The following is a 21,213-nucleotide window of genomic DNA, read 5'->3' on the forward strand; positions in this document are numbered from 1 at the left end:
CAAGAATGCTGGAGAAGCATTTTGACCGTCTTGAGGATTAAGGTCATGAAGACCAAACTGATAAAGTTGCTGATGGAGAGTCAATGGAGGACGTCTCGTGTAGCAAGGTCGATCGAGGTCTTGACCAGTCTCGGTTCGATTTAAATGGTGAGCTTCCGGTACGGTGGATGAGGGACCAAGGAAGCGGCCTATGAGTGAAGCGCTAGGTCACCTGCGAAGGATCCTAGAGGGTGCTGACCATACGGTGCTCGGGCTCTGGGTCGCCGAAGATACCCACACGTGCATCGTGGAAGATATTGGAACATGGAGTAAGAGTTGTTTTCTGAAACCGGGCATGGATCTGGTTGATTGACCTTGCTGGTCCTCAACGGATGAGTCCATGGCTCTTTTATATGGATCTGTGGGTTGATCTTGCTGATCTTCCACGGAGATTCCATTCTATTATATGAATATATTGCCGGTTACTATGAGCTAGGAACTATGGAAAAGGCCCCTGAGAGAACAGGTGGTGAGCGTTCTGGTTGCCAATGCTGCCATAAGTATACCGATGAAAGAATGACTGGAAATAAGGATTCAACCAGAGACTTTGAGGATTGTCATCAGTGACATAATGGTTTTATTAAAGAATTGTTTTAAAGCTAGTTGATGCTAAGAAAAAGGCAATTTCATATTGGGTGTGTAAGTGGTGTGACTAGTTTTATGTTTGAACTTCCGGCTAGGGGACCTTGGAACTCTTTTCCTTGGTACCCGGGACAAAACCTAACCAAATTCTTAATTGGATCCCATCACTACAGTGGTTGGGCGGTTGGCTAACCCAACGGACTTGATGGGGTTAGGCTGGACTGATGGATCCGTAAATCGAGATTTAATTTCTATTATTACGATAGATGAAGTAAATCCCGGATAGAAATTGTTCTATGGATAGGAATCAACGGCTGTGCCTCTTGATGGGGAAAAAAGCGTTGATCCCAATGATCCAAGTGCAAGTTTCTTCCTTGATTTGACCAAGTACCATTAAAGGTGCAGTCAGATCAGTTTGATCAGTAATGATCTTGACTATGTTAGAGTAAAGAGTTATCCTGGTGGAATCGCCCGTGCTTTCTGGGTAAAGGAAGTTTTTCTGGTTTCGGTTTTGGACAAACCGACGGATTAGTCTCTTGTCCGGATGATATCCATGGGCGAGACCCCGAGTGTGAGACCCCTACCCGCGCACGATGTGCTACTTCCGCTGCTAGTACCCCGAATCCGTTGCGCGGTGGAGACTGGGATCTTACAGATTCGATGCACTATCGTCAAGTGTAAGATCGTCTCCAATGAGTTTTCCAGATCTTAAGTGCATGTATATACGATTTGATAAGCTATTTGTCGACCCAATTTGATTTTGCTTCCGATTCTATCGCTCTGTTTCTGAAGCCGTGAAACTGCAGAGAATGGTTCACGGCATGAGAAGTTAGAAAAGGTTCACGGTGTGAACGCTATTCTGCAATTTCACGTGCTCAAAAATTCTTTACCTTTCGGGTCAGATCCCCTCGCTTTGATATAGACTATCTTCCTTTACTGACCTCTGTGGCCTTGGTCTGCTGACTAATCTTTGGATTTGGCCAACCTGTGAATCTGCAGAGAGGGTGTGAGGTCCCTATCCCCACCGCGTAATAAATTCAGGGGTTCTAGCAATGGAAGTAGCACTTCTTGCACGGGGCAAGGTCTCACACTCGGGGCCTCACCCATGGATATCTGGACAAGAGACTAATCCATCGGTTCTTCCAAAACCAATCCCGAAAAAACTTCCCTTGTCCAGAAAGCACAGGAGATTCCTCCAGGATAACTTTTCTCTAACGTAGTCAAAAGCCTTAACTAACTGAACTGATCTGATCAAACTCGTAAGTCACAAGTCAGATCAGGGAAAAGATTGCACTTGGATCATAGAGACCAACACTTTTTTCCTCATTGAGAGGCACAGCTGTTGATTCTTTTCCATAGAACAATTTTTGTCCGGGATTTACTTCATCTATCGTACCATAACAGAATTGAGTCTCAATTTAAGGATCCATCAGTCCAGCCTAACCCCATCCGCCCAACCACTGTAGTGATGGGATCCAATTAAGAATTTGGTTAGGTTTGGTCGCGGGTACAAGGTAAAAGAGTTCCCAGGCCCCCTAGCTGGATATTCATGCAAACTTAAAACTAGTCACACCACTTACACACCCAATGTGAAATTTCCTTTTTCTCAGCATCAGCTATCTTTTAAACAATCATTTAATGAAACCATTGTGTTACTGATCACAATCCTCAAAATCTCCAGTTGAGTCCTTATTTCCAATCATTCCTTCATCGGTGTACCTATGGCATCATTGGCAACCAGAACGCTCACCACCTGTTCACTCAGGGACCTTTTCGATAGTTTCTAGCTCATAGTAACCAGAAATATATTCACATATCAAAATGGAATCTCCGTTGAAGATCAGCAAGATCAACCAACGGATCCATATAAAAGAGCCATGGACTCATCCGTTGAGGACCAACAAGGTCAACCGACCAGATCCATGCCCGAATTCAGAAAACAACTCTTACTTCTTGTTCCAATATCTACCCCAACGTACGTGTGGGTATCTTCGGCGACCCAGAGCCCGAGCACCGTATGGTCAGCACCCTCTAGGATCCTTCGTAGGTCACCTAGCGCTTCACTCATAGGCTGCTTCCTTGGTCCCTCATCCACTGTACCACCGGAAGCTCACCATTTAAATCAAACCGGGGCTGGTCAAGACCTCGGTCGACCTTGCTACGTGAGATTCCCTCCGTTGACTCTCCATTAGTAGTTGCAACTTTAATAGATAGGTCTCCACGACCTCATTCACAAGACGGTCAAAATTCTTCCCTAGCATTCTTGACATAAAACAGTCATTTAAAAACAGATTTCACATACAAATACAGTTCCAACAATATTTTCATTTTTTCTCATCACTTCAGATCCTTTCACATTAGTCCCCATCTTTTCTCATCTTCCCACATTTTTTTTTCATCGATCCCTATCACATCACATTATTCCCACATCAAATTACATCCAATCGCATCATCCACACCAATCCACATCATTCATACATCCATCCACATCCATCCACATTATCCACACATCCATCCACATCTTCCATACATCCATCCACATCAATCCACATCATCCATACATCCATCCACATTATCCACACATCCATCCACATCTTCCATACATCCATACGTCAATCCACATTACCCACACATCAATCCACATCATCCATACATCTATCCACATCATCCACATCAATCCACATTATCCACTCATCCATCCACATCAATCCACATTACCCACACATCAATCCACATCAATCCACATTACCCACACATCAATCCACATCATCCATACATCCATTCACATCATCCACATTAATCCACATTATCCACTCATCCATCCACATCAATCCACATTACCCACACATCAATCCACATTCATTTCATAAGTATTTTCATTCTCATCTAATCACATCTTTTTCTATCTCATCACTTATTTCCTCATTTATCCTCTCATCAGATAACATCTACTTGCATCTACCCATACATCTCATCACTTCACATACATTAACATCTATCCAGTTTACATCGCATCTTATCACATCCATTTCACATCACATCTCATTCATTCATTCAAATCCCGATTCACATGCTAACACATTTATTCACGTCCCTTATCGTTCATTCACATCCCGATTCACATGTTATCACATTCATTCACATCCTATATCATTCATTTATATCCTGATTCACATGACATCACATCTCATCTATTCATTCACATTTATCTGATTCGCATCACATATCATCACATCTATTTATTCATTCACATTTATCTGATTCACATGACATCACATCTCATCTATTCATTCACATTTATCTGATTCGCATCACATATCATCACATCTATTTACCTTTTATTCTTATCACTTGTATTCTCATCACATCCATCCATCCATTCTTTCCCATCTATCTGATTCGCATTACATCTCATCACATCTATTCACCTCACATTCTCGTCACTCCTATTCTCATCACATCCATCCATTCATTCCCATCTATCTGATTCGCATCACATATCATCACATCTATTTACCTCTCATTCTCATCACATCCACCATCCATCCATCCATTCCCATTTATCTAATTCGCATCCCATCTCATCACATCTATTTACCTCTCATTCTCATCACTTCTATTCTCATCACTTCTATTCTCATCACATCCATCCATCCATTCATTCCCATCTATCTTATTCGCATCCATTCTCATCACATCTATTTACCTCTCATTCTCATCACTTCTATTCTCATCACATCATCTATCCATTCATTCCCATCTATCTGATTCGCATCCCATCTCATCACATCTATTTACCTCTCATTCTCATCACTTCTATTCTCATCATATCCATCCATCCATTCATTCCCATCTATCTGATTCACATCACATATCATCACATCTATTTACCTTTCATTCTCATCACTTCTATTCTCATCACGTTGTCGTGCCATGGCACGTCTATGATATGAAACCGTGCATGTGAGGCCGTCAAATACACATCCAGATGCATGGGTTAAGTGCCATGATGAGTCATTATATGATGCCATGTACATATGTTCATATTGTATATGAGGTTCAATAAGACAAGCTGAGGCTGAGTCAGATTTAGGAGTTTTTTGTATATGAGTATGGAGGATGATGTTTTTGCTGTTACTCAGAGTTCATGGGCAAGTTAGAAGCATCCGGATATATATGATGGCATGAGGGCATACCAATGCACAAAGGAATGCATTTATAAAGGCTGAAGAAATACTTGAATGGGCAATTGGGGATTCTATAAATCACATGGGCCGATATGATGACTTATAAATTATGAAGGTATCACAGTGCCGAAGAGTTCATTGAATGTTTGGGAAATGTTGGGATAGAAAGCTGCACTTGGACTTCATGGATCATCATGTAGAAGCATAAGTATCTTACGTGTATCTAATGCAGAAAGTAAAGACTTAAAACATGGTGCTAATGCCGGGAGTCTTGTGGTTAAGACTTAAAACATGGTGCTAATGCTGGGAGTCTTATGGTTAAGTTTTGCTACCTTAATGCTAAGGTTATGTTTAATAACCTTAGTATTAAGGTTAACAAAAACGTGGGGGGGGAACTTCTAGAGAAAGGCGCAGCTTTTCCTTATGGCAGGGACAGCTGGCAGAATGTGGAAGGGGGGCCGCCTAGATCGCCGCGGGGAAAGAGAGGAAAAGGGCCGGAGCTTCACGGCGAAAACCAGAGTGGGGAAAATGAATACTCAGCGTCGAAGCTCAGCGTTGAACCTACCAGAGATCTGAATCTTTTGAATATACTTTCTGTATATGCTTTGTAGGTGCTAGAATTAGAGAATAATTCTAGTACTATATGATGATACAAATCTGGGAAAAATCTACTTTGGAAGAACAAAACACAGCGAAGCTGCTTGCGATTTACCACCTTCGAATATCCGGCGCATAGCTGTGGTTGGTGATGTAAATAAAGAGAACACGTTTTCAATTCGCCAGCTAAGTGTTTGTTTGCTTATTTCCTTTAAATAAAATATTCTCACTATACATGAATGGAGAAAATCAAATATTAGATACACCAAAAAGAAATTGGAATTGAATAGAGAGAGCATGGGAAAAAGGCTAAGGAATTTGGAGCTCGATGATTGATGAAAAATGCATTGAAGCTGAGGGAAATTTGCCATACCTTCTTCTCATATGGATTTTGAAAATTATGAGTATGTGAAAGCTATGCCAAATGCAATTTTTGCTTGTGAAATGTTAGAATATTAAGGCAGGTTTTCAGGTAAAAAAAAAAAAGAGCATCATGATTCAATGGTTTTGAGGGAACTGGATGAAATGGATGTAGCTGGCCACATGTATATTGGAAAAATTAGAAAGCTTTATCATGCCCACATGTGAATGGTTCAAAGGGATTTCATGCAATTCTGTGCAATCATCTGAATGAATTCAAGGATGTATTGAGGGAAGTGGACACATGTATTTGTCAATGGAAACAATGATGTTCAATACTCCTTGGGAAATCTTGTACGTGAAATTCCTTGTTGGATTTGACATTCACTCTCACAGCTAGAAGTTTCGTACTTTCCTGGCTGTACCGCACACTTCACGACAACTTTTTGGTGAACCCGACGTGAAACTGCTGGGGTGAGAGTGTAGTGAAACATACAGGGAAGCTATGGCTGAGAATTCTGAGGGCCAGGGGGTTCATTTTGACCCTGGAGTTATGCAGATGTTCCAAATGTTTTCCATGTACATGCAACAGCAACAAGCTGCTGAGAGGGGACAGATTTCTATGACCAAAGCTTTACAATCAATTGTGAAAAAGGTAGATCAATTTGATGGGAAGGACATTACAAAGTATCTGCGCAATTATATAAAGGAGATGGAGCTAAATAGGGTGACCGAGGAGGATATGGTTCGAAGTTTCGAGTTGGTATGCGTTCCTGAAATAAGAGAGCGCATAAAAGGATTGCAGACAGCACAGGGTGGCAGAAATTGGGAAGAATTCAAGCTTGCCTTAAAAGATGAATACTTCATGGAGGATTCTGAGCGAGTGACTAAACGAACTTTTTTGGAATGGGTCACAAAACCTAAAATGGGAATTTCTGCCACGGAATTGTTAAGGGAGTTTGAGAAGCGTTATGCCCAGTTGTCAAGAATAGAGCGTGCAACTTTGGACAGAGAAAAGACAGAGCTCTTCTTGCAGGCAGCTGGGAAAGATCTCCAGGAGACATTGGAAATCCTCCTTGAGGATAAAAATACAGAGCAAGGATTAAAGAGTGATTGGAATGATGTTGAGGATGCAGTCACTATGTTAGCAAAGCGGCAGCGGAGGAGGGATAAAATGGTGATGGGATCTGCAACCCCTATAGCTGCTGTTACCCCTGAGAGTTTATCCAAGCCAGCTGCCACAATTCCTAAGATAGATGGGCCGATGGATGAGCTTATCAAGGGTATGCGTGATTTAAAATTGAAGATGTCCAGAATCGAAGAAAAAGGTCTACCATTGGGGCAGGTTTCTATGCAAAGGCCTCAAATCAGAGAAGGGTTTACATACAGATGCATATGGTGTGATGACCCAGAGCATGCAAAGAAGGATTGTACCAGCTATAAAGAAGCTCTTAAAAATCAACTTGTGTTCTTCAAAGATGGGAAAATCCATCTTACAGAAACTGGACTTCCATTGAGTACAAACTTTGGGAAAGGAGGGATGAAAAAGCTGGTAGAAGATATGGCTGCTAGTCATGCCATTTCTATGGTTGAGGCAGCAACCTATGGATTAAAGGTTGGTCAACAAAAGCAGGGATTTGAGAATGATGAGGATTATGAGAATGAGAATTTTTGGCCGTCAACAATGGAATTAATTACATCAAAGAAAGTGTCAAAGCAAGCTTTGCATGAGGCAGGTGATTGTATACGCCTTGAGACTGGCTGGGAGGAGCCTGTGGATTCTTTATCCATTCATGCCTATATTGCCAAATGTCAAAATAATGAGGCACAGGTAGAGGAGAAACGTAAAAGGGAAAATGAGGAAGGAGGGCCATCAAAAAGAGTTACACGTGGAAGTGAAAAGAAGGATCCTGGACCATCACATATGCCTCCACAGCAAAGCAGACCTCTACATGATGTTTCAATGGAAGAAGTGCCAGCAAAAATGAAGGAGAAGGGTAAAGGGAAAAGTCCACTCTACAAGCTTCAATCTGATATTGAAGTTGCAACAGATCTCAAAAAGGTGCTTGAAGAGAGAATTCTAAACAGCAGGGTGGAATTCACACTAGGGGAAGTCTTGGGGATTGCAAAGAAAGAATTTCATGATGAGATAATTGATATTATACGAAGAAAAAGGCAGTCCATAATTGAATCTATTCCATCACAAGGGGAAGCAAGCACTTCCAAGACTCATGGTGTACAGGTACAGAAAAAGGAAGAGAGAGAAAATGTGGTGGAATGTAATCACTCTGCTGATGGGGCACGACAAGTGCGTTTTGTGGAAGAGGATGATGAAAAAGAAGTTCTTACAAAGAGTCATTACTCCAGGAGCCATTGGGCAAGAGCCACCACTGAAACCCTTGTCAAGATAGGTGATTTGGAAGAGCCATATGTCGCTCTAATTGATCATGGGTCTGAAATAAATCTTATGGCTAAAAATCTCTACAACAAATGTAAGTGGCCAATGGATGTGGATCATGGGTGGATGATTAAAGCAGCTAATAATTCATCTGGAGAGCTTTATGCAGCATGTCCAAATGTAAGGGTAACTATAGGGGATGTGAAGGATGATCAGAATTTCTTTGTTCAGGAGATGTCATCGTATCCCCTCATTCTTGGGCAACCCTACATTACAGCTGTAAGGATGGAAACAAAGGTTTTGGATGATGGTTCAGCCTATGCAAGAATAAGGAGTAAAGATGGCAAAAAAGCTGTTCAGTTTTTGACAGTTTGCATTAATCATGAAAGGAATCGTGAATCTCTTAGGGCACAGTCACTCCCAAAGATAAACAGAGAGTTTATGAATTACAGGGAGATGAGGGATTTTGGCCAGGTGCCATTGTAAAGCGGGATTCCAATGGTACAAGGGGAAATGAGTTCTCGCAGGACTCAATCAATGTAAATAGTTTTTCAGCAAATTTTCAGGGATTCTCCAGCTATGGGTCACTGGTTTTTGTAAAAAGCAAGGATTTAAAGCGTGGCATGCAAAAACATATACAAAATGAACAAAAAAGTTTTGAGCAGTGTGGTCTTTTGGAGAAGAATGAGTTTATTTCAGGGGTGCTTGATGAGGTGTCATTTATAGATACTATGGATGTACTTTTTGATATGAGAAGAGCATGCTTACAGGGTGGAAATGAAGTGATAAAGGTGTCATCTGTGGAGATGTATGATATAATCCAGGAATTTGAGGGGGTGGAATGTAAAAACATGAATTGTGAGATGGATGCTCATGTTGATACAAAATACAAAACGGTTGCAAAAAAGGTGAAGCCAGTTGCCTTGCCCTTGCCACCAGGAAGCAAGGAGAAGATAGATGAAGCCTCTATGCAGCCAAATCTTAGAGATCCGAAGAAAATTGGGCATAAATTTACTCAAGAAACTCTGAAAGAGCTGAAGATTGGTGAGAGGGATTTTCTGTTGCCAGTTGAAAGGGAATGCTTTGAGGAGATGCTTGTAAAACATGGGAAAGCTTTTGCCTTTCAGCCGCATGAGATTGGTTGTGTTGATCCAAGTGTAACAGCACCAATGGTGATCTTTACTGTTCCACATGTGCCTTGGAATCTGCGGCCAATTCCAGTACCAAAGGCTCTCTTGCCAAAGTTGATGGAATTGTTAAAGGAAAAGATCAGGATGGGAATCTTGGAGCCTTCATGTGCCCCATATTCCAACAGATGGTTTACTGTACCAAAGAAAAATGGGACATTGCGCTTTATTCAAGACATGCAACCTGTAAACAAAGTCACAATCAGGAATGTGGGAGCAGGTCCAATTGTAGATGAGTTTGCAGAAGCATTTGCAGGGAAAGCTATATACTCTATGGGTGATCTGTATTCGGGATATGATCAGTTCCAGCTGGATATGCAAAGCAGGGACTTGACCACAATGAGAACTCCTTTGGGATTAGTAAGGATGTGTACCTTACCACAGGGAGCCACTAACTCAGTGGCACATATGATGAATGGAATGAATAAAGTCTTACGGGACTTCATACCACAAAAAACTATGCCATTTTTGGATGATGTGCCAATAAAGGGCTGTGAGGAGAAAGACAAAGATGAGAATTTGGATTCAAAAGGGTGCCGCAAGTTTGTGGCAGATCATATAAAGGATTGTGACATGATTCTATCTAGGCTTGAAGAAGTGAATCTTACTTTATCTGGGCAAAAATCAGTGTTTGGGGTTGGTGAAGTGCTAATAGTAGGACATCTTTGTAGTACTAGTGGACGCCGTCCTTGTCCAGCCAAGATAGATGCAATACAAAGAATGAAGGAAATATGCACTAATGTTACAGAGCTGAGGAGATTTCTTGGAGCATGCGTCTTTTATGTTATTTGGATCCCACATTATGCACATGTAGCAGATCCTCTTTATCAACTTTTGAGGAAAAACCAAAAATTTTTGTGGAGTGCAGTACATATTAAAGCTATGCGGAAGCTGAAATATTTGCTCCAATCATCACCCATTTTGAGAAAGGCAGATTATGAGTGTGGCAGGCCTGTGATTGTTACAGTTGATACTAGTCCTACTGGGATTGGATGGGCAGTAGGGCAAGATGATGAGGATGATCATAGGTATGTAATTAGATTTGGAGCAAAGGTATTAAGCTTTCGACAGCGAAAGTATCCACAGATCAAGAGAGAATTATGGGGGATAGTCACTGCTCTAAAATGTGAAAAAGAATATCTTATTGGGGCATCTGTACTTGTGGAGACTGATTGCTTGCCACTTCTTGGGATGATAGCAAGTTGTACCACTCCAGATATTGCTATGCTTAGGTGGATTGCTTATATCAAGTCACTAAATCCTGAGTTTGAGCATATTGCGGGAAAAGATAACCCAGTTGCAGATATGCTATCAAGAGCCAGGTATGAAGATGAGGAAGAGATGGTTAGTGACATTGATGATGTGGGTACAAAGTTCTATACTACAGCATATGCAAAGGGGGATCATATTTGCCTATCAAATGCACTTGAGTCTTTTATTGAGGAAATATATGAAGGGGATTGGTTGCTTATTGGTCAATATTTGAGCACTCTGACAAGGCAAGAGAATTGGTCTGACTCAGAATTTAAGAGGATCCGCAGAAAGGCATATGGTTACTTTCTAAAGGATGGGTATCTCTGGAAACATCCTAAACAGAGGAATGCTATGCCACAGAGAGTCATATGTGATAAAGAGACTCAAGGGAAGCTTGTGAAAGAGTTCCATGAGAGTCTCTGGGCTGGGCATAGAAGTGTGTGGGCCACTTATACCAAAATAAAGGAAAAATATTGGTGGAGAGGAATGTACAAGGATATTTCCCAATATGTGGAAACATGCATAGTATGCCAAATGTACTCAAATGTGAGGCATCGTGATGGCTTGCAACCAACCTACCCACCTGCCATGCACTACAAATGGGTAGTGGATCTAGTTACAATGCCTTTGGGAATTTGGCAGATGCGGTATATAGCACTTGCAAGAGAAGATTTAACAAATCAGGTAGAAGGGCGTGCCCTTAGAACAAAGAGTACGGAAACAGTATGCAAATTTCTCTTGGAAGATGTGATCTGCCGATATGGTTGTGTTGGGAAAATAACAGCTGATAGGGGAGAGCTAGATGTTGAAGAAGCAAGGGAATTCTTCTCTAGAATTGGTATCAAACTGTCTCTAACATGTGCTTACAATCCTGAGGGCAATGGAAAAAGTGAGCGAGGACATCCTCCAATCATTAAAGCTTTGGCTAAGGCATGCAGAGAAAGGATGAGAGTGTGGCCAAAGCTGCTACCATATGCCTTGTGGGCTGACCGTACAACTCATAGCTCAGTGACAGGATACATGCCTGCTGAATTAATGTATGGTCAGAAGCCAGTGATGCCAGTTGAAGAAGTAATTCTAACTTGGAATGTATTGCCCTGGATGGAAGGATTGAGCAGAGATGACCTCCTTGCATTGAGAATAAGACAGTTGGAGAGGAGACCTGAAGATGTAGAGCTTGCTAAAGCTCGCCTGAAAGATGCAAGGCTGAAAAATAAAGAAAGATTTGATAGTAGACACAGACTCCGGCCAAAACCTATTGAAGAAGGTGATTGGGTTCTAATGTATGATAGTAGCCTTGACAACCAATTCACTGTTCAAAGAAAATTTGCAAAAAGATGGTTTGGCCCTTACATTGTCAGGCATGTGCATGGAAATGCCACATATACTCTGTGTGAGCTTGATGGAACAGAAGTAAAGAATCTTGTGGCTGGTAAAAGAGTCAAGATATTTAAAAGAAGGCATGATAGTGATCCTTTTGATTCACAAGAGATTCAGGATGAGAGGCTTGACAGTGGAAGTATGGATATGATTGAAGAGGAAGAGGATGATCTTCCTGGAACTGCAGAAGATGAAGACGACATTCAGTTATATGTGGACCTTGATGATGATTTGGCACATACCAGAGGATGTGCAGGTTTAGAGGGGGTGGATGTCGTGCCATGGCACGTCTATGATATGAAACCGTGCATGTGAGGCCGTCAAATACACATCCAGATGCATGGGTTAAGTGCCATGATGAGTCATTATATGATGCCATGTACATATGTTCATATTGTATATGAGGTTCAATAAGACAAGCTGAGGCTGAGTCAGATTTAGGAGTTTTTTGTATATGAGTATGGAGGATGATGTTTTTGCTGTTACTCAGAGTTCATGGGCAAGTTAGAAGCATCCGGATATATATGATGGCATGAGGGCATACCAATGCACAAAGGAATGCATTTATAAAGGCTGAAGAAATACTTGAATGGGCAATTGGGGATTCTATAAATCACATGGGCCGATATGATGACTTATAAATTATGAAGGTATCACAGTGCCGAAGAGTTCATTGAATGTTTGGGAAATGTTGGGATAGAAAGCTGCACTTGGACTTCATGGATCATCATGTAGAAGCATAAGTATCTTACGTGTATCTAATGCAGAAAGTAAAGACTTAAAACATGGTGCTAATGCCGGGAGTCTTGTGGTTAAGACTTAAAACATGGTGCTAATGCTGGGAGTCTTATGGTTAAGTTTTGCTACCTTAATGCTAAGGTTATGTTTAATAACCTTAGTATTAAGGTTAACAAAAACGTGGGGGGGGAACTTCTAGAGAAAGGCGCAGCTTTTCCTTATGGCAGGGACAGCTGGCAGAATGTGGAAGGGGGGCCGCCTAGATCGCCGCGGGGAAAGAGAGGAAAAGGGCCGGAGCTTCACGGCGAAAACCAGAGTGGGGAAAATGAATACTCAGCGTCGAAGCTCAGCGTCGAACCTACCAGAGATCTGAATCTTTTGAATATACTTTCTGTATATGCTTTGTAGGTGCTAGAATTAGAGAATAATTCTAGTACTATATGATGATACAAATCTGGGAAAAATCTACTTTGGAAGAACAAAACACAGCGAAGCTGCTTGCGATTTACCACCTTCGAATATCCGGCGCATAGCTGTGGTTGGTGATGTAAATAAAGAGAACACGTTTTCAATTCGCCAGCTAAGTGTTTGTTTGCTTATTTCCTTTAAATAAAATATTCTCACTATACATGAATGGAGAAAATCAAATATTAGATACACCAAAAAGAAATTGGAATTGAATAGAGAGAGCATGGGAAAAAGGCTAAGGAATTTGGAGCTCGATGATTGATGAAAAATGCATTGAAGCTGAGGGAAATTTGCCATACCTTCTTCTCATATGGATTTTGAAAATTATGAGTATGTGAAAGCTATGCCAAATGCAATTTTTGCTTGTGAAATGTTAGAATATTAAGGCAGGTTTTCAGGTTAAAAAAAAAAAGAGCATCATGATTCAATGGTTTTGAGGGAACTGGATGAAATGGATGTAGCTGGCCACATGTATATTGGAAAAATTAGAAAGCTTTATCATGCCCACATGTGAATGGTTCAAAGGGATTTCATGCAATTCTGTGCAATCATCTGAATGAATTCAAGGATGTATTGAGGGAAGTGGACACATGTATTTGTCAATGGAAACAATGATGTTCAATACTCCTTGGGAAATCTTGTACGTGAAATTCCTTGTTGGATTTGACATTCACTCTCACAGCTAGAAGTTTCGTACTTTCCTGGCTGTACCGCACACTTCACGACAACGTCCATCCTCTATTCATTCCCATCTATCTGATTCGCATCACATATCATCACATCTATTTACCTTTCATTCTCATCACTTCTATTCTCATCACATCCATCCTCTATTCATTCTCATCTATCTGATTCATATGACATCTATTTATAGAATGTTGTAAGAGAATTCTTATTTTTGATATAAAGATTCTTTACGCATCTATTTATGCATAAGAACAACTTCAGTGTGGGAAATAACACTTTTGTAAAAATCCGTTTATGCATAAATTCAATTTTAAGGAGAATAACACTTTTGAAATAAAAATAAATCCTTTATGCATCTTTCTATGCATAAATTCAATTTTAATGAGAATAGTTTTTTGAAATAAAAATAAATTTCTTTATGCATCTTTCTATGCATAAAATCAAAATTAATGAGAATAACTCTTTTGAAATCTTTCTATGCATAAAATCAAAATTGATGAGAATAACTCTTTTGAAATAAAAAATAAATTTCTTTATGCATCTTTCTATGCATAAAATAAAAATTAATGAGAATAACTCTTTTGAAATAAAAATAAATTTCCTATTTTAAAACTAGATCCAAAAAGTAAGCTGAACTGACCCAAAATAGTCAAAAATTGACCAAACTGATCTAGAAAATTCTAGAATCAATTTGCTTGGTTAGAGGCTCACTTTTTCCTATAAATAGAAGCCTCCCCCTTTGTAAAAGCTTAATGGTGTTTATGCACTGTTACTCTACTCCTGTCCTGAGCCATCTACGTTATTGAATTTCTTAATAATTCAATTATTTTTTGCCTAATCCTCTCCAATTGGTGGCCACTCTTGCTTCAAACAAGAGTAGAGCCCTCAATCCCTCAAGCCAAAGGAGAGCTTACAAGCTCCATGTAAGCTAATTTTCTTACTTTATTTACTAATTTTAATGAAAAGTCTATGGTTTTCTTGATTTTTATGTTTTGCTAATGTTGAATTAAATTCAAATGCTATGCCTTTGATAAAAAGGCCACCCCCTTCTCTTCTTTACATTCCAACCTTTCTCAATCCTAGAAAGATTAATTAAACTCTTCTTATTGTTTTACTCTCTTCAATTTAGAAAATTGTGTAGATTAGAGTTCTATAAATCTAATTTGGGTTAATTTAACTTAAATAAAGGATGATAAAAATGAGAAATGGTAAGCCATTCAAAGGAGGTTATGGTAAAATTTTCCAGAATTTTATGAAAAAGAAATTTTATTTTTATGTTATTCCAAAACAGAATTTCCCACCATTTTTGCATCTAAAAGAAATATTCTAATTACTCCATGTACATATTCACCTATGAATATGCATGGATATCACTGATATTAATTATTAAATTTGATTTTTATGCATAGAAAGATGCATAAAGGAATTTTTTTATTACAAAAGTGTTATTCTCATTAAATTTAATTTCTATGCATAGAAAGATGCATAATGGAATTTTTTTAATTATCAAAGTGTTATTCTCATTAAATTTAATTTCTATGCATAGAAAGATGCATAATGATAAGGTCGCCGAAGATACCCACACGTGCATTGGGAAAGATATTGGAACAAGAAGTAAGAGTTGTTTTCTGAAACCGGGCATGGAGCTCGTTGATTGACCTTGCTGGTCCTCAACGGATGAGTCCATGGCTCTTTTATATATATCTGTTGGTTGATCTTGCTGATCTTTAATGGAGATTCCATCTTGATTTTTATAAGAGAATATATTGCCAGTTACTATGAGCTAGGAACTATCGAAAAGGTCCCTGAGTTGACAGGTGGTGAGCGTTGTGGTTGCCAATGATGCCATAGATACACCGATGAAGGAATGATTGGAAATAAGGTTAGGGTGAGCCATCCATTTTTGGCGCTCTCGGGGAGCCATCCCTTAGCCTTTTCCATCGTTTTGTCTCTAATCTATGCATAACCCATTGCCCATTATCTTGATTAATGGTTTCCCATGAAAAATATGTGGATTTGATGGTGATTTGTGTAAGATTTGGTGTAGAATAGTTCTCTTTTTTGTTTTTGAAAAGAATGTTTTTTGCTTAATTTTTATATTAGTTTGTGTTTTTGTTGTTGTTTTTGTGGTTTTTCATTTTCTTAGGGCTTGCACATAGTTTGTATTAGACTTAGTTTACATCCATTGCATCAAACAATACAAGAGAATGCAGTTTTTAGTGAATGTTAGCTCTCTCTAGTGTTAAACATAGAACTAAGATCATTAATTCTAGTTTAATTATGTATTGAAATTGTTTGGATTAACGTGTTACCAAGCATTAGGAGGATGCATAGAGGAAAATTTTTAATTATAAAAGTGTTATTCTCGTTAAATTTAATTTTTATGCATAATAGAAAGATGCATAAAGGAATTTGTTTTATTATAAAAGTGTTAATCTCATTAAATTTGATTTTTAGGCATAGAAAGATGCATAAAGGAATTTTTTTTATTACAAAAGTGTTATTCTTATTAAATTTTATTTTTATGCATAGAAAGATGCATAAAGGAATTTTTTTATTACAAAAGCGTTATTCTTATAAAAATTGATTTCTATGCATAAATAGATGCATAAAGAAATTCTTTTTTTTATAAAAGTGTTATTCCCATTGAAAGGTTGATTTTTATGCATAAATAGATGCATAAAGGCGGGTGTTCAAAGGACAGCTCACGCGGTCTTGACTAGCCTCCGTATGGTTGAAAATGGTGCGCTTTTGGTACGATGGGCGAGGGCCGACGAAGCGATCCGTGAGTGAAGTGCTAGGAAACCTAAGGAGGATCCTGGAGGGTTCTGACCAGGCGATGCACGGGCTCGTGAAGCCTAGGACACCCATGCGTATGTCGTGGAAGATATGTATGATGGACGAAATGATTATTGTAATATGTTACTGGATCTTGTTATTCTGACGAGTAGTTCTCAACAGAGAGTTCAGAGTGATTTTGTTTTTTGAGAAACAAGGGACTGGATGGAAAATTTGAGTTATGATATCTGTAACCAATAACTGTTGTCAATGGATTAATTTATATGTTAAAGTTTTAAAGAGGACTGTGTGTGTATCTTTATTCGAAAGCAAAAGTTAAGAAAGGCATTCAATTATGGGTGGTGTTGAGATATTCAAGCTCGATGTTAGTGTGAGCCAGCTATGCTATGTGCTGGCAGATTAGGTAGGAACATGTGTGAGACATAAATGACCGCGTGTCCAGCTGGTCATAGTGTGTGGACATTAGCTAGGGTTAGTTCAGTGTGGACACAACTCATTGTGTGTTGTGTGGATTATGGAGTAGTGCATTATGCTTTGTGTGAGAGTTGACATGGCTTCCCTCTATGGTTAGGGTTTGAAATTTACATTAGGGTTTGCTCCTGTGTGTGTGTCTCCTCCTCCTCTACCGTTCTTTCAACATGGTATCAGAGCCTTGTGCTGTTTATTAGGGTTTATGAGTGAGTGAGTGAAGAGGGAGAAGAAGAAGCTGTGAAAAGAAGCTGTGAAGCTGCCATTGGAGCTGTGAAGCTTGGAGCACACCAAATACTATCAGATCTGAGAGCTTGGCCTACCGGGTAAGGTCCTCTAAACATCCTTGAGCGGATTGCAGGTGAAACAGGCAAAAGCAAAGCATTTTAGAGCAAATCAAAGCAAGGCAAAATTCTGGTTTTTGAAGCTTTCCATTAAAGCTTGGGGAACATTGATGTATGGTGGAAATATGTGTGATTCTGGCAAAGCAAACATGTATCTGACAATGAGGGATGTATTGGCAACTTCTATGCAAGCCCTACTGTGAATTTGGAGCAATTTACATGCATTTAATTGAGTGGAAAACTCTGGTTTTTGAGCTCTCACAAAACAGTGAAAAAGAAGCTCAAATTTGAAGCATTTGGAGTGAGTTTTTTGCAAAAATCCAACCATTGGTGGGTTGCACACATACCCAAGTGTGTTGGGCACTCAATTAGCTCATCATTGGACATTATAAACACTCCCAAACACCCTGAATGCAGGCGGCGCAGCTCATACAGAGAAAACAGGGCAATTTTCTGGTCTTTTCACTACGAGGAGGTTGATTTCTCATTGGTTACTTGACATCTTCCACAATCTCTTTAGCAATTGGATGCTTTACATCTTGGAGAAGAGGGCTATGTGATTTGTTTGACAAATGATGCTTAATTGAGCTGGGAATGAGCTGATTAAAACAGGCTGTCCACTGGTTGCAGAGAAACAGAGCATTTTAATCGAGCAATTAATCTTTGGTGTTTTACAATTGGACAAATTCCTCTTACATGGAGTTGAAGGACACTATTGCTAAGCCAATGAATGCCTGGTTGCTCAATTTGGTGGAATATTGAAGGAATTAGAGCCAAATCATTACTGGTTTTTCTGGTTTTTCTGGTTTTTTCAAAAACAGAAAAAGGGGTTTTCAAAAATTGATAATTACACATGTCAGATGGAGTTGATACTCAACATTGAGGTTCATTAGGTGTCAATGCAAGTTGCCTAGACTTGATTGCACCATTACATTGCGATTTGGAGCCTTGGAAGGCGTGTCAGTTTAGGGTATCCCGCACTGCGTGAGTCAGTTCATCTCGGATGATTACAGGTTGATTTCCTACCTCAAATTTGGAGTTTGTTGGCTATCTTGGAGTATCTGAAACATTCACTGGAGTGTGGTTGAGCTGAGGACGGCTCACTTACAGATTTGAAGTGTGCGGAAGGTGTATGCATTGAGTGAACATGTCTGACAATCCAGTTCAGATTGTTGGTGAGAAGCTGGATAGGAAGAACTTCCAGGCATGGAAGTACAGGATAAAGAGTTTTTTGAAAGGGAAAGGATTCTGGAATCTCATTACAGGTGCTGAGCCAGAGCCTGAGCTACCTCGGCAACCTACACAGCAGCAGCTCATTGCTCATAAGCAGTGGTCAGAGAGAGCATTCAAAGTGCTGCATTATTTGTCTATATGTATATCTGATGCTATGCTCATACACATTCAGGATGCTGAGAATCCCAAAGATGCATGGGATACTTTGGTCAAAATGTTTGATACAGATACGAGTGCTCGCAAGTCTCAATTGCGACAGCAGATACACAATGTGAAAAGGAATAAAAGGAGCATACATGATTATGTGCAAGAAATCAAGAAGTTTGCAGATGCATTGGCCACAATAAATGCCCCCATGCCTGATGATGATTTGGTGGATATTACCTTGCGTGGTCTTGGCAAGGAATACAAATCCTTTGATACATCTATCTCAGTGAGGAGTACAGGTCTACCCGACTTCGATGAGTTGGTTTCCCTCTTGTTGGTTGAGGAAATCAAGCTCAGTGATTCATTTCTGGATGCATCTACTAGCCATGATGATGGCAGAAATCAGGCATTTTACTCGCAGAGAGGTTTTAGAGGCAGGGGGAGATTTGCATCACGTGGACGTGGTGGTAATGGTCGTGGATGGCAGGATAGACCTCCACAACAGAATTTTCAGCCTTCTTATGGTGCTCGAGGTGGTCGTGGTTATGCACCTCAGCGAGGTAGAGGTACCCCCCGTGGTCGAGGACGTTGGCAAGGCCAACAAAATTCTATGCAAGATGTGGAATGCCATTATTGTGGCAAATATGGTCATATGGCGAGAGATTGCTTTCGCAAACAGAATGATTTGAGAGGGGGAAGAGCACAGCGTGGTGGACATTATGGTGGGAACTATGCACAACATGGTGGCAACTATGCATCAAGTAGCAATGATGGAGCTGCAAATCATTTGTTTGCCATGAAGCATGTCGTGGGTTCTATGACAACAAATGCTGAGAATGATGATACATGGTATATGGACTCAGGAGCATCAAATCATATGACATGCCATGGTGAATGGTTTGAGCACATGAAGCCAATGGATGTCAAAGGTTATGTGGAAACAGGTGATGATACCCAGCATGTCATTACACATGTTGGAAGTGTACCATTGGTCATGCATAATGGTCAGACAAAGTCTATGTCAGATGTGCTGTATGTGCCTTCAATCACTAAAAGCTTGGCCTCAGTTGGTCAAATGGTGGAACAGGGATTACAGGTTAGATTCAACGAGCATGGATGCTTTGTTGAAGACTTCAAACATGGATGTAGAGTGATTGCTAAAGGCAAGAAAGAAGGAAGACTGTTTAAGCTGGATGCTGGAATTCCTGAGCTAAAATCAGCCATGTTCTCAAAGAGCAGGAATGTGGTACAGGATATTGATATGTGGCACAAGAGGATTGGCCATGTAAATATACAGAGATTAAAGAACATGCAAACAAGAGGCATTGTGAATGGATTGCCTAGGTTCAAATATGATGGACATATGCATGTTTGTGAAGCCTGTCAGTTTGGGAAGCAGGCAAGATTGAGATTTCCTAGAGAAGGAAATATGAGTAACAGGCCACTTGAGATTGTGCACAGTGATGTATGGGGTCCTGCACAAAACCCATCGATCAAAGGGAGCTTATACTATGTTACATTCATTGATGACTTTAGCAGGATGACATGGATATATTTTCTCAGGGAGAAGAGTGAAGTATTGGAAAAATTCATGGATTTCAAAGCTTTTGCAGAAAAGCAGTATGGCTGTTGGATTAAATGTCTAAGGACAGATGGAGGTGGTGAATACACCTCAAAGGCTTTTGAGCATTTTCTGAGGAAGCATGGTATAAGAAGGCAGTTGACATGCAGGTATACACCTCAGCAAAATGGTGTGGCTGAGAGAAAGAACAGAGTTATATGTGAAGTGGCAAGGGCAATGCTTAATGAAAAGAGCATGCCAGATTATTATTGGGCAGAAGCATGTGCTACTGCAGTATACATATTGAACAAAACACCTACAGCAGCCATTCATGGAAGCACGCCAGAGATGCGGCTCACAGGTTACAGGCCAGACATTGGGCATCTTAAAGTTTTTGGATGTGTAGCATATGTTCATGTGCCTGATGAAAGAAGAAGGAAGTTGGATCCTAAAGCTGAGAAATGTGTATTTGTGGGATATGCACAGGATCGAAAGGCCTACAAGTGTTATAATCCACAAACTAGACAAGTGGTCATCTCACGTGATGTGGTGTTTGATGAGCTTGCTAGTTGGTATAAGGCAAAAGATGAGGGTGTTATTGAGACACTTGAGGCTGATGTACATGTGAACTTGCCATCACAAGCGAGTTCAAGTTCTACTACTATGTCTGGGCCAGCAGCAGAAGCTGAGAGTAGCAGTGTTCGTCCATGGTCAGGACGTCTGAGGCATGAGAGTGTAAGCACTGGGAGTAGTGCTTTGGACAAAGGCAAAAAGAAAGTTGAAG

The sequence above is a fragment of the Cibotium barometz genome, chromosome 21 (genome assembly GCF_041138505.1).
Source record: "Cibotium barometz isolate CiBa-2024 chromosome 21, ASM4113850v1, whole genome shotgun sequence".
NCBI classification, from domain to species: domain Eukaryota; kingdom Viridiplantae; phylum Streptophyta; class Polypodiopsida; order Cyatheales; family Cibotiaceae; genus Cibotium; species Cibotium barometz.